Source organism: Hypanus sabinus, chromosome 14 (genome assembly GCF_030144855.1).
Source record: "Hypanus sabinus isolate sHypSab1 chromosome 14, sHypSab1.hap1, whole genome shotgun sequence".
NCBI lineage: Eukaryota > Metazoa > Chordata > Chondrichthyes > Myliobatiformes > Dasyatidae > Hypanus > Hypanus sabinus.
Genome location: NC_082719.1, coordinates 108,021,961 through 108,037,313, shown reverse-complemented (window position 1 = coordinate 108,037,313; position 15,353 = coordinate 108,021,961). Strand labels below are relative to the sequence as shown.

Sequence of the window (15,353 nt, the reverse complement as noted above, 5' to 3'; positions counted from 1 at the left end):
TTACAAGTAACTGTAAAGAAACATCTTACTATTTATTCAGTGTATACTACAGAACTGGTTGCCATTATTTTGGGCTTACAGTGGGTGGGGGAAATCTGTCCTAGCAAAGTTATGATTTATTCAGATTCTTTTTCGGTTTTGACTAGTCTTTAAAAAGGTCATTATCGCAGTAGGTCAGATTTACTGCTGGAAGTTCTTCAAACTTTATTTCACATTCAAAGTATTAGTCTACATGTCTTCCTCTTCTGGGTCCCTGCACATGGAAGTGTTGAGGGGAATATGCGAGTTGATTGTTTGGTCAAAAAAGCTGTTAAAAATTCTTCTTTGGATATAGATCTTTCACTTAGCAAATCCGAAGTTAAGGGATTGGAGGGGCTAAGAATTAGGGGATTGTGGCAATACCTGTAGGATAATGGGCATAAGGGGAGACATAAAACTGCTGGATTGATGGGAGAAGGGAAGAAATTGTTTTGACTCGACCTGGAATTGGGCATACTATGTTTAATCATTCCTTATCTTGTTGGAAAACATCGCTCTAGTGTGTGTTGGATTTGTTGTCGTTATGAAACAGTTGGGCACCTTCTTTTACAATGTGAAGCATAGATTATAAGGTTGAAAGAAAGCAAATGCAAGCTGGAGGTTTGGAGCTTTGGAGGTTGACAGTTTTTATTTAAAAACAAGTTATGGAAGTGACTTTAATTCACAATATTGCTTTTCATTATTTAAAATCCATAGGGCTTTTTGGGGTAACTTAGTTTTCATTTGATAAGGAACTGGTAGGGGTTTTATTTCCCAACTCACTACACCACACTCCAGTCCAGATGGTGGCGGTAATACACCTTTAAGTTGGACTGCCAATCGCCATTGAAAATCAGAAGAAGAATTTTATATGTTTTGTTAAAATTCCAGTAAGTAAGGGGCAAGTGTATTTAGAATCATAGAACCAGAGAACATTACAGCACAGAAACAGGCCTTTTGGTCTTTCTTGGTTGCGCCAAACTATTTTTCTGCCTAGTCCCACTGACCTGCACCTGGACCATATCCCTCCATACACCTTCCACCCATGTACCTGTCCAAGTTTTTCTTATGTTACGAACCCCATAACTGGGTTACTTACCAGCAAAGATAGAGGCGTCTGTTGGAGTCTGGTGATACTATTTTTAACAATATTTATTAGTAAAAATACACAAAAATAATATCAATGCAAATATACAGATAATATACGTCGTCAATACTAAACCTAAAAGTGCAGGTATAATAATAATAAGAAATAAGCTCTATCGTTGTCTAGGGGATAATGAAATTTCCGATGGAAATATAAAGTTCGTTTCAGTTGACACAGGCTCCAGTGTTTGTCGCTGTGCTGCAATTGTGTGTGCGTGTGTGAGAGAGAGAGGGAGAGAGAGAACAGTTACCGCTATTGTTTTTGCCAACCTTCCTTTATGATTTCGATCCGTTGGTGTCTCGTTGTTGTGGCTGTTCAAGTATGACCTCTCCGTTCTTCCGTGATGAGCCCACCACCCAGGCAAGGGAGGACACACACGAGCTCTCACCAGCTTTCGCTATAAAACGCTGTCACTGGATTTCTAGCGTTTCTGCTGGTGTGTCTGAGGGGTGTTCCCCAGACCCCTCTTTTATCCTCACTCATGGGGTCTCAGATGTCAATCAGGTTGGGATGATGCAACCCCTCAACCAGACCACTCTGGTCCTCCCCTGAGGGGTTTCAATGAATAGTACAGTATTCAGTACACAATTCCTTCTCCAAGAAACAATAGCAGTAATCAGTGGTTCCATTCCGCTTTTGTTAGGAGACATTCCACCTTGTTGTGTATTCTGCGTTGTCTATAACAACTGCCTTTGCTGTGATCCTGTGTCTGTCTCATTACTGACATGCTGTGTATCTCTCTCATTTCCTGGGTCTCAGACCCGAAATAATAGCGATCAAGTGATTCTCAAAGGGGGGGGCGGGCATTGGTGATTCTGGACCCTTCTGTCCATCAGATTTGCTTCTCATTCATAACACCCCTATCCTTCTAAGGGTTTTTACCACAGGTAAAAGTTAGCTAATGCAGAGTCTTGCAGAATTTCAGAATCTAACACAATACAAAAGTTTTTTTTCACTACAGAACAATACAGTTATACATTCAAGTTAGCACCTAAAACAGTTAGCGATTACACTGTCACTTCCTTTAATATCTTGTACCTTAATAAATTCCTATAGCATCAAACTCCAATTTAATAACCACCCATTTTTTTATTCCTTTTCTTCAGCAAAACAAAACTAAAGAGTTGTGATCTTAGCTTACATGTATATTACAAAAGTTTATGCAAATTCCATGGTGTTGTCTTTATTATTTATATGCATTGTCAAAATCCAGATTCTGTTATCTAAAGTGGCATTTTTCACCCTTTGCCCCTTTTCCAGTTAATTCTCACATGGTTAGCTGGCTTACCAGTGTGGAATAGGCTTTTGCATGCTCCTTTCATAGGAGTTATTTTATCAACAATGTTTTCCAAACTTAGCCCATGTTCTGAACTTACACACAGTTCTTTATTTTTAAGCAAGTCGTTAGTTTTATCTTCAGGACCCTTCATTCTATTAGTTTTCAGTTTAATATCTGCAAGCGATCCCTCTTTGTCCAAATAACATTTCAAATTCTGCCTCTTCACAGCACACCCTTGAATAACATTAGTGAGTGGGGCACCTTTACATTCCAAATCAAACTGTAATTGATTCGCAGGTACCTTGGTAACAAGCCATTGTTTCTTCAGCCTGGTTACTGCTTCTGACACCAATCCCGATTTTAAATTTTCTTCATTCAACTTAGGGACTACACTTTTCCCTTCTCCTTCAATAATAATATTCGCCTCACCACCTTTTATCTCCTCACTAACTTTCAACACACCTTCGAACACAAACAACTGGGAATTCTTACTTCCCACTAGTACCAAGGTTAACCCTTTCTTCACTGAACCAAGTCCATCTGACCCACAAAGACTGCATTCCTTTTTAACTGAATCAGATACCTCAGACTTTTCCTGAGTTTCATTACTAGGTTCAGTACCACGTGCATCCACATCTTGAACACACTCAAATGGGACATCTGCCTCTTCCAGGCTTTCAATACCCGTCCCCTTTTCAAATTCTAAGTCCCCCTGATCCTCCCAGTTACTCTCTGGGCAACTCCCTTCCGGAGTAAACTCAACCCTGCGGGCTGAAACAACCTCATCTGCCAACCCTGCAGACTCCTTCAAGGTAATGGCATCCTTTCCATCTAGGACTGCCCTTATTTCATTATCGGGAACACCTTTAAAATTTTCAACTTCTTCAAACAGTTCTGTCAAGCCAGACAGATCATCCATGTCCAACCCTGGACCTTCTAACAGCCTTATCTGTTACTCATTTTCACTCCGTGCCTCTGTAAATTTCCTCCTGGCTAAGGGTAGGTCTACCTTCTCTCCTTTACTCTCTTTCACCTCCCTTTTACCACCCTCTAACCCCTCTTGGTACAGGGTTGGTAAAAACGTCTCAGCCAAATCGATACTGGCCTGATTTAAACTGGTCTCTTTCTCAGCTGCCTTTCTCGACATGCTGCGAGTAATCGCGCATGCGGGATAGCTCTTGGAACCTAGGGGCAGGACCTCAACATTTACAGGCTTGCTCGTCAGTTTCATTGCTGACCAAACCTCACCACCGGCTAAATCGTTACCCAGAAGGACGTCCACATCAGCTCTCAGAAATTCTGATCGCACCCCTATTTCAACTGGTCCAGATACCAGCTCACAATTTATAATGATCCTATGCAAAGGCACAGCTTCTGTCCCTTTTCCTATGCCTCTCAATGCTACCTCTCCCGTCTCAGGACCAAAATCTAGTACCTTACTGAGAATTAATGACTGCTCAGCTCCAGTATCTCCAGATCTGCACTGGAACTGGTGTTTCTCCCTCTTTCACAGACACGGTCCCTTCTGAAATAAATTTCTCACGCCCCTCTCATATTCTATCTACCTGGGGCTTTCTCATCGATTTACTGATCAACACAATACACCCTGTAAGGACTGCTGCTTTCCCTTTTCCTGTCTCCTTCCTCGGAGCAAAGCACTTAGATGCAATATGACCCACCTTTCCACAATTAAAACAGGTCAAGCCAGGACCCCTCCTGCCATCTTGCCTTTCTTCCTCCTTATTTTTACCACTAGCTCCCGGCTGAATCTCTGCCTCAGCTGGCGGGCTTTCTCTACCGTTCCTACGGTCTTTCTGGTAACTCTTATTCGAGGAAAACTTTGTCTAGTGGGTGAGGGCATATTCATCTGCGAACCTGGCAAATTCAGATATGGGCTTATTTGGCTTCTTGTTCAAATACATCCGGATATCATCCGAAACACAACCTTTAAATTCTTCAATCAGAATTAACTCCCTGAAATGCCGAAAATTTTCTTCCACTGTTTCTGCTGCACACCAACGATCCAAGAGCACACCCTTCTCATAGGCAAACTCTGCATACGTCTGATTCCACACTTTCTTTAAATTTCTGAACTTCTGTCTATAGGCCTCAGGTACCAATTCATAGGCCCGCAGAATGGCCTGTTTTACTTCCTCATAATTCTCATACTCCTCCTCCTCCACAGACAATGCCGCATATGCCCGTTGTGCCTTCCCTTTTAACACACTTTGTAACAACGCCACCCACTGATCTCTGGGCCACTTCTGACTCCCTGCCACCTCTTCAAAATGCAAGAAATAACTATCAACATCTGTCTCCTTGAACGGAGGTACTAACCGAAACTCCCTACTAACATTAAATCTCTCCTCTTGGTCTGGCCCTTGAGCTCTTCGCTCTTGCCTTAACTTCTCCATGTCCAGCTCATGTTTCCTCTGTTTCTCTTTCTCCTCATACTTCCTCTGCTTTTCAGCTCTGTCCTTCTCCTTTTCAGCAGCTTCCAGCTGTTTTAACCTAATTTCATGCTCCCTCTTTGCCTCTAACTCCTTTAGCTGGAGCTCATACTCCTTTTTCCTCTGTTCTGCGTCCAGCCTCAATTTTTCCAACTCCAACTGAACCGTCCCACTAGCTGGTACCTTTTCAGGGATCTGTTCCACTACCTCAGCCGAAAGCACATTCTTCTCAATATAATGCTGAGTTACGGCCCTCCGCATCTCTCACTTTTTCATTGACAACCTCACCTCTGCGAGATTTAGTCCTTCTGCAATATTTATCAAGTCCGACTTTGTGGCAGCCTCTAGCGCCCCTGGAGTCAGGTTTTTTATAAATTCGTCTACGTCCATCTTTGCTGGTTTCCCGTCTGGTTACCCGCGCAACCAGATCCAAGTTTGGACTTAAAAGCCCGATTTACTGGCCCTCCAATTTGGTATCAAATCTCGAGATGAGGCCCCAAGTTGTTACGAACCCTGTAACTGGGTTACTTACCAGCAAAGATAGAGGCATCCGTTGGAGTCTGGTGATACTATTTTTAACAGTATTTATTAGTAATAATACACAAAAATAATATCAATGCAAATATACAGATACTGTACGTCGTCAATACTAAACCTAAAAGTGCAGGTATAATAATAATCAATAAGAAATAAGCTCTATCGTTGTCTGGGGGATAATGAATTGTCCAATCGAAATATAAAGTTCATTTCAGTTGACACAGGCTCCAGTGTTTGTCGCTGTGTTGCAATTGTTGGGGAGAGAGAGAGAGAGAATGGGAAAAGTTACCGCTATTGTTTTTGCCAACCTTCCTTTATGATTTTGATCCGTCAGTGTCTCGTTGTTGTGGCCGTTCAAGTATGTCCTCTCCTTTAGTGAAACCGTTCTTCCATGTTGAGCTTGCCACCCAAGCAAGGGAGGACACACACGAGCTCTCACCGGCTTTCGCTACAAAATGCTGTCACTGGATTTCTAGTGTTTCTCCTGGTGCGTCTGAGGGGTGTTCCCCAGACCCGACTTTTATCCTCACTCATGGGGTCTCAGATGTCAATCAGGTTGGGATGATGCAATCCCTCAACCAGACCACTCTGGTTGTCCCCCGAGGGATTTCAATGAATAGTACAGTACTCAGTACACAATTCCTTCTCCAAGAGACAATAGCAGTAATCAGTGGTTCCGTTCCACTTTTGTTAGGAGACATTCCACCTTATTGTGTATTCTGCGTTGTCTATAACAACTGCCTTTGCTGTGATCCTGCATCTCTCTCTCTCTCTCTCTCTCATTACTGACATGATGTGTATCTCTCTCATTTCCTAGGTCTCAGACCAGAAATAATAGCGATCTTGCAATTCTCAAAAGGGGGGGGGGGGCGGCATTGGCAATTCTGGACCCTTCTGTCCATCAGATTTGCACCTCATTCGTAACACTTAAATGTTAAAAGTGATCCCACATTTACCGCTTCATCTGGCAGCTCATTCCACACTCCCACCACTCTCTGTGTGTGAAGAAGCACCCCCTCTAATGTCCCCTTTAAACTTTTCCCCCTTCACCTTTAACCCATGTCCTCTGGTTTTTTTCTCCCCTAGCCTCAATGGAAAAAGCCTGCTTGCATTCACTTTATCTATACCCATCATAATTTTATATACCTCTATCAAATCCCCTCTTTCTTCTACGCTCCAGGAATTTAGTGCTAACCTATCCAACCTTTCTCTGTAACTCAGTTTCTCAAGTCCCGACAACATCCTTGTAAACCTTCTCTGCACTCTTTCAACCTTATTAATATCCTTCCTGCAATTCGGAGACCAAAACTGCACACAATACTCCAAATTCGGCCTCACCAATGTCTTATACAACTTTACTGTAACATTCCAACTCTGATAACACAATAAGTTGATTATAAAGGCCAATGTACCAAAAGCTGTCTTTACTAACCTATCTACCTGTGATGCCACTTTTAGGGAATTTTGTATCTGTATTCCCAGATCCCTCTGTTCTACTGCACTCTTCAGTGCCCTACTATTTACCTTGTATGTTCTATCTTGGTTTTTCCTTCTAATACCTCACACTTCTCTGCATTAAACTCCATCTGCCATTTCTCAGCCCATTTTTCCAGCTGGTCCAAATCCCTCTGCAAGCTTTGAAAACCTTCCTCACTGTCCACTACACCTCCAATCTTTGTATCATCAGCAAACTTGCTGATCCAATTTGTCACATTATCATCCAGATCATTGACATAGATGACAAATAACAATGGACCCAGCACTGATCCCTGTGGCACACCACTAGTCACAGGCCTCCACTCAGAGTAGCAATCCTCCACTACCACTCTCTGGCTTCTTCCATTGAGCCAATGTCTAATACAATTTACTACATCTCCATGTATACCTAGTGACTGAATCTTCCTAACTAACCTCCCATGCGGGACCTTGTCAAAGGCCTTACTGAAGTCCATGTAGACAACATCCACTTTCCTTGTAACTTCCTCGAAAAACTCTAATAGATTGGTTAAACATGACCTACCATGCACAAAACTGTGTTGACTCTCCCTAATAAGTCCCTGTCTACCTAAATACGTGTAGGTCCTATCTCTCAGTACTCCTTCCAATAATTTACCTACTACTGATGTCAAACTTACCGGTCTATAATTTCCTGGATTACTTTTAGAGGCTTTTTTAAACAATGGAACAACAAGAGCTATCCTCCAATCCTCTGGCACCTCACCCGTAGATACTGACATTTTAAATATATCTGCCAAGGCCCCTGCAATTTCAACACTAGACTCCTTCAAGGTCCGAGGGAATACCCTGTCAGGTCCTGGGGATTTAGCTACTCTGATTTGCCTCAAGATAGCAAGCACCTGCTCCTCTTCAATCTTTATAGGTTCCATGACCTCACTACTTGTTTGCCTTATCTCCATTGACTCCATGCCAGTTTCCTTAGTAAATACGGATACAAAAAAACCATTTAAGATCTGACCCATTTCTTTTGGTTCCATACATAGCCAACCACTCTGATCTTCAAGAGGACCAATTTTATCCTATACTATCCTTTTGCTCTTAATATCCCTGTAGAATCTCTTAGGATTATCCTTCACCTTGACTGCCAATGCTACCTAATGTCTTCTTTTAGCCCTCCTGAATTCTTTGTTAAGTACTTTTTGCACTTTTTATACTCAAGTATCTTATTTTCTTCCTGTTTCCTATACATGTCATACATCTCTCCTTCTTTATCAGAGTTCCAATATCCTTGAGAACCAAGGTTCCTTATTCTTATTCACTTTGCCTTTAATCCTGACCGGAACATACAAACTGCACTCTCAAAATTCCTCCTTTGAAGGCCTCCCACTTACCAACAACAACCTTGCCAGGGAACAACCTGTCTCAAACCATGCTTTTTAGATCCTTTCTCATTTCTTCAAATTTGACCTTTTTCCAGTTTAGAACCTCAACCCAAGGACCAGATCTATCTTTATCCATGATCAAGTTGAAACTAATGGTATTATGATCACTAGACCCAAAGTGTTCCTCTACACACACATCCGTCATGTGTCCTAACTTATTTCCTAATAGTTGGTACCTCTATATATTGATTTAGAAGACTTTCCTGAACACATTTTAGAAACTTTAACCCATCTAGACCTTTAACAGTATGGGAGTCCCAATCAATATGTGGAAAATTAAAATCCCCTACTATCACAACTTTGTTTTCTGCAGTTGTCTTCTATCTCTCTGCAGATTTGCTCCTCCAATTCTCACTGACTATTAGGTGGTCCATAATAAAACCACATTAATACCTTTCCTGTTTCTCAGCTCCACCCAAATGGCCTCGGTAGCCAAGCCCTCTAATCTGTCCTGCTTGAGCACTACTGTAACGTTTTCCCTGACTAGCAATGCCACCCCACCCCCCTCCCACACCCTTCATCCCTTTGCCTCTATCATGTCTGAAACATTGAAACCCTGGAACATTAAGCTGCCAGTCCTGCCCTTCCTGCAGCCAAGTTTCACTAATGGCTACAATGTCATAATTCCACGTGTCAATCCACACCCTCAGCTCATCAGCCTTCCCCACAATACTCGCATTGAAATAGACACACCTCAGTTTATTACCACCACACGCAACCCTTCTATTTGTGACTTCTATTTGATCTCTTCTCAGAACTTAAACCTTTTCTGGCCTGGATTTCAGGAATCAATCTGGTGAACTTTTACTGCCCTCTTTTTATTGCTACTTTATCCTAGGGTACATGTTCAATTTTTTTTTAATTCTTAAATTTTAAATACAATAAGCAGTCAGTGTTTTTGGGTTGATGCCCTTCACCACTCTTTCAATGCATTAGGATGCTCAGGAAATGAAACAGAAAACAGTCATGTTACTGGCACTATTATATAAAAAAAAACACTCCTATTAATAAGTGAAACAGTAACAATGACAAGTGACCAGTGCAGGATGAGTGTGTCTTTGAGTGGGGAATGGGGTGTGGGTGAGGAAGGCATCAGGGCATTCAGACAGGTTGTACATGTCTGCTGGTTGGCAAGAAGTCTTTTTTCTTTGTAATTAATTTTTTCATTGAAGTTCATCATCAAACAAACACTTCCATAAGATGTTTTTCAGACATTGTGTTGTGTGTGTGTGTGTGTATGTGTGTGTGTATATATATAATCATATATATCACAAATCTGCAAAGTATTTATCTGAGGTATATTATAGAAAAGAGTGGAAAGAAAAAAACAAGTAAAAGGAAAAAACTATATACAAGTAGGGAGTGATCGTTTTTTTTTACAACATACTCATTGATTTGTGAGAATAAAATCAGGCCCATGAGGTGTTATGTAGTTAAACCATTTTTCTCAGTATGAATCAAATTGTTCTAGCTTATGATTAACAGATGTTGTTATCTTCTCCATTTTGTAAATGTCCGTTGTAATTTCCATCCATGCGTTTAAAGTTAGGCTCTCCTGTGATAACCATTTCCTAGTGGTTGAACCTCTGGCACAGAGGTTGAACCCTCAACGAGAAAGGGGAGGAGGGAAGAGAAGAGAGCGATAGTTTTAGGGGATTCTATAGTCAGGGGGGCAGATAGGAGATTTTGTGGGGCAAATCGGGAGTCTCGGATGGTATGTTGCCTCCCTGGTGCCAGGGTCCGGGACATCTCAGATTGGGTGCAGACTATTCTTGAGAACGAGGGCATGAACCCAGAATTAGTGGTCCATGTAGGGACCAAAGATGTAGGTAAGGTGAGTGAGGGGGTCCTGCTTAGAGAGTTCAGGGAGTTAGGAGTGAAGCTGAAAGGCAGGACCTCCAGAGTGACAATCTCGGGATTGCTACCTGTGCCACGTGCGAGTGAGGCGAAGAATAGAATGATTATGCACATTAATACGAGGCTGAGAGCATGGTGCAGGAAGGAAGGGTTCAGGTTTTTGGATAATTGGTCTTTGTTCCAGGGTCATTGGGATCTGTTTCGAAGGGACGGTCTACATCTGAACTGGAGGGGTACTAACATTCTTGCAGGAATGTTTGCCAGTGCTGCTCGGGGGGGTTTAAACTAGATGTGCAGGGGGCAGGGATCCAGATTACGAGAGAAGATGATATGATGAAGGATAAGGGACAGGTGGGGAATACACGTTTCCCAAATATTAATTGTGTAAAGGAGAAAGGTGAGACAGAACATGTGTTGGAAAAGTTACATGTACAGAGGGTTGGTCAGAAGGAGCATGGGGTTAAATGTATAGAAGGTTTGGGTGATCTTGAGAAGGTCATCAAAATTCAAGGTGCAATTAGCCCGATGGAAGTTCAAGGAGCTGGGTTAGGTACAATAGACAGTGTTTTAAGCAAAGAGAGGAGGAATGGGCTAAGAATTCTATACTTGAATGCGCGTAGTGTCAGAAATAAGACAGATGAGCTTGAAGCTCAGATGAAAATGGGGAACTACGATATTGTTGGGATAACGGAGACACGGCTGCAAGGGGATCAGGCCTGGGAATTGAGTGTACCAGGGTATACGTGCTATCGTAGAGACAGAAATATGGGAAGAGGGGGTGGGGTGGCCCTGTTGGTGAGGAATGAGATTCAGTCCTTAGCAAGAGGTGACTTAGGAACAGGGGAAGTAGAGTCTGTGTGGATTGAGCTGAGGAACAGTAAGGGTAAAAAGACCCTAATGGGTGTTGTGTACAGGCCCCCAAACAGTAGCGTGGATATTGGGTACAAGTTGATTAGGGAGTTAACATTGGCATGTGCTAAAGGTAATGCAGTCGTTTTGGGAGATTTCAACATGCAGGTGAACTGGGAGAATCAGGTAAGTGCTGGACCCCAGGATAGGGAGTTTGTGGAGTGTCTAAGGGATGTATTTTTGGAACAGCTTGTGTTTGAGCCAACCAGGAACGAGGCTGTTTTGGACTTGGTGATGTGTAATGAACAGGAATTGATAAGTGATCTTGAAGTAAAGGAGCCATTAGGAAGTAGTGATCATAACATGATAAGTTTTTATCTACAATTTGAGAGGGATAAGGGCAGATCAGAGGTGTCAGTGTTGCAATTAAATAAAGGAGACTACGGAGCCATGAGGGAAGAGCTGGCCAAAGTTAAATGGGTGGATGCCCTGGCAGGAAAGACAGTGGATCAGCAGTGGCAGATATTCTTGGGGATAATACAAAAGATGCAAAAGCAGTTCATTCCAATGAGAAGGAAGGATTCAAAGAGGGGAAAGGGGCCACAGTGGTTGACAAAGGAAGTCAGAGATTTTATAGCATTAAAGAAAAAGAAGTATGACAGGGCTAAGATGAGTGGGAATACAGGTGATTGGGGAAGTTTTAAGGAACAGCAGATCTTAACTAAAAAAGCAATACAGAGAGAAAAAAATCAGGTATGAGCTCAGTCTAGCCAGGAATATAAAAGGGGATAGCTAAAGCTTTTTTAGCTATGTGACGAGAAAGAAGATAGTTAAGAACAATGTTGGCCCCTTGAAGACTGAATTGGGAGAAATTGTTGTGGGAAACAGGGAAATGGCAACAGAATTTAATATGTACTTTAGATCTGTCTTCACCAGGGAGGACACAAGCAATCTCCCAGATGTATGGATGGGCCAGGGTCATAAGATATCAGAGGAATTGAGACAGATTGACATTAGGAAAGAAACTGTGATGAGTAGACTGGTAGGACTGAAGGCTAATAAATCCCCGGGTCCAGATGGTCTGCATCCGAGGGTTCTAAAAGAGGTGGCTCAGGAAATTGCGGATGCATTGGTAATCATTTTCCAATGTTCCTTAGATTCAGGATCAGTTCCTGAAGATTGGAGAGTGGCTAATGTTATCCCACTTTTCAAGACGGGAGGGAAGGAGAAAATGGAGAACTATCGCCCTGTTAGCCTAACGTCAGTCGTGGGGAAGATGCTTGAGTCCATTATTAAGGACGAAATAGTGGCACATCTTGATGGCAGTAATAGGATTAGGCTGAGCCAGCATGGATTTACCAAGGGCAAATCATGCTTGACTAATCTGTTGGTTTTTTGAGGGTGTAACAAGGATGTTAGACGAGGGTAAGCCAGTGGATGTTGTGTACCTAGATTTTCAGAAGACATTCGATAAGGTGCCACATAGGAGATTGGTGAGTAAAATCAGAGCTCATGGCATTGGGGGCAGGGTTTCAACATAGATAGAAAACTGGTTGGCAGATAGAAAGCAAAGGGTAGCAGTGAATGGGTGTTTCTTGGACTGGCTGGAGGTGACTAGTGGGGTACCACAGGGCTCTGTATTGGGACCACAGCTCTTTACGATTTATGTCAACAATTTAGATGAGGGCATTGAAAACTATATCAGCAAGTTTGCTGACGATACTAAACTGGGTGGCAGTGTGACATGCGAAGAGGACGTTAGGAGAATACAGGGAGACTTGGATAGGCTGGGTGAGTGGGCAGATACTTGGCAGATGTCATTCAATGTGAATAAATGTGGTTATCCACTTTGGAAGCAGGAACAAGAGGGCAGAGTATTGTCTGAACGGTGTAGAGTTAGGTAAGGGAGAAATGCAAAGAGACCTAGGAGTCCTAGTTCATCAGTCAATGAAGGTGAATGAGCAAGTGCAACAGGCAGTGAAGAGGGCAAATGGAATGTTGGCCTTTATTACAAGGGGAATTGAGTACAAGAGCAAGGATGTCCTTTTAGACAATAGACAATAGGTGCAGAAGTAGACCATTCGGCCCCTCGAGTCTGCACCGCCATTCTGAGATCATGGCTTTTGCATTCGTACAGGGCCCTGGTGAGACCACACCTGGAATATTGTGTACAGTTTTGGTCTCCAGGTTTGAGGAAGGACATTCTGGCAATTGAGGAAGTGCAGCGTAGATTCACTAGGTTGATTCCTGGGATGGCAGGGCTGTCTTACGCAGAGAGATTGGAGAGATTGGGCTTGTACACACTGGAATTGAGGAGATTGAGAGGGGATCTGATTGAAACGTTTAAGATAATTAAAGGATTTGATAGAATTGAGGCAGGAAATATGTTCCAGATGTTGGGAGAGTCCAGTACCAGAGGGCATGGATTGAGAATAAGAGGTCAGTTATTTAAAACAGAGTTGAGGAAGAACTACTTCTCCCAGAGAGTTGTGGGGGTCTGGAATGCACTGCCTCGGAAGACGGTGGAGGCCAATTCTCTGGATGCTTTCAAGAAGGAGCTAGATAGATATCTGATGGATAGGGGAATCAAGGGATATGGGGACAAGGCAGGGACTGGGTATTGATAGTGAATGATCAGTCATGATCTCAGAATGGCAGTGCAGACTTGAGGGGCCGAATGGTCGACTTCTGCACCTATTGTCTATTGTCTGGTAAGAGTCTTTTTACCAGCCACCAACAGTATATTCATTAAATGTTTATCTCTTTTCAACCATTCTTGAGGTATATATCCAAAATATATGGTCTTACTCTCTAAGGGTATTTCACATTTAAAGATGTCTTGTAGGGCATTGTGTATCCCCCCACCAATAGTCTTTGATAACAGCGCAGTCCCAAAAAATATGATAATGATTTGCATTTTGATTTCCACAATTTCTCCAGCAAACAGCGAGGTTACTATCATAATGGGATTTCTGAGAGGGTGTAATAAAATATCTAATCAAGTATTTCCATCCAAGCTCCCTCCATTTCTGTGAACTGGTACAATTCCATTGATATCTCCATATTGTTGTCCATTCTTCTTCAGATATAATTATCCCTCCTTCCTTCTCCCATTTTGTTTTAATGTATGAAGTCAAATGTGTTTTAAGATTTGACAATACATGCTTGAAATGATTCTACTACCGTTATCTGAATTATATGCTTTTCTAAAGAGCTCTATCAAGCACATACTTATCTTGGTTTTCTAATAAGTGTTTCTCTTTAAGCATTTCAAAACTGAACAGTGTTCCTTCTTTCATTATGTTGCAAAGAACTGTTATTCCTTTAGCTGCCCAGTGCTTAAATCTAGCATCCAATTTATTTTGTATAAAATCAGACATATGCACACCATTTAAGAATTGCAATATCTCCCTCTAGATTATATTCTTTTATAGTAGTTTTCCATATTTTAAGAGTCAATTTCACCCATGGGTTATCAATAGTATTTATGTAGCTTTGCAGGTTGTTATCAGCCAAAATTGCTTGTATGGGGATGGGAAGTACCCACTCCTCAATGTTTTTCCATTGAGTGTCATATGATGGGTTGCACCAACATATCACAGCTCTCAACTGTGCTGCAAAATAATCATCTCTAAGAGAAGGTAGGCCCCATCCCCCCCTTTTCCTTTGCTAATTGCAAAGTTTTGAGAAGAACTCTAGGCCTTTTATCCTGCCAAATATACCTTGATGACATCTTGTTCCATTCATTGAATTGATTTTGATTAATCTCTATTGGTAGGGTCTGAAAGAGATATAACAGTCTTTCTAGGGTAAGACTATTTGATAAATATCCATTGATTTTAATCCTAGCAGTAGGGTTGTCATATAGTGTCTGTATAGTTTTAATAATTGTGTCTTGGAAACCAGATCTATGTAAAACTCTGAAGAAAATTCCATTTAACTGAATCAAATACCTTTGCAGCGTCCACGCTTTTCACTATTGCTTCGATTTTATTTTTTGTATATGATCCATAATGTGAAGTGTCCTTCATATATTGTCTTGTGTCTGGCGTTGTCGTATAAAACCTGTCTGATCGTTACGTATCAGTATGGGTAGAAACTCCTCTAATCGTTAGGCCATGATGGTGGTAAATAATCTATAATCTACATTGAGAACGGATATTGGTCTAAATGACCCGCATTCCATTTTATCCTTGCCTTCTTTCGGTATAGCTGAGATTATCGCTTTCTTCCAACTGGGTGGAATTTGTGCCTTTTGTAGAGCCTAGTTCAGTGTTGGGAGTAAAACAGGAATTAACTCATTTTTAAATTCTTTG

General features: G+C 41.9%; 1 protein-coding gene across 3 annotated transcripts in view; it reads left to right on the top strand.

Moving 5' to 3' along the window:
- gne (glucosamine (UDP-N-acetyl)-2-epimerase/N-acetylmannosamine kinase) overlaps positions 1–15,353 on the top strand; it is a 162,886-nt gene that overhangs the window by 955 nt on the left and 146,578 nt on the right. The gene's annotated exons all lie outside the window — the stretch shown is intronic.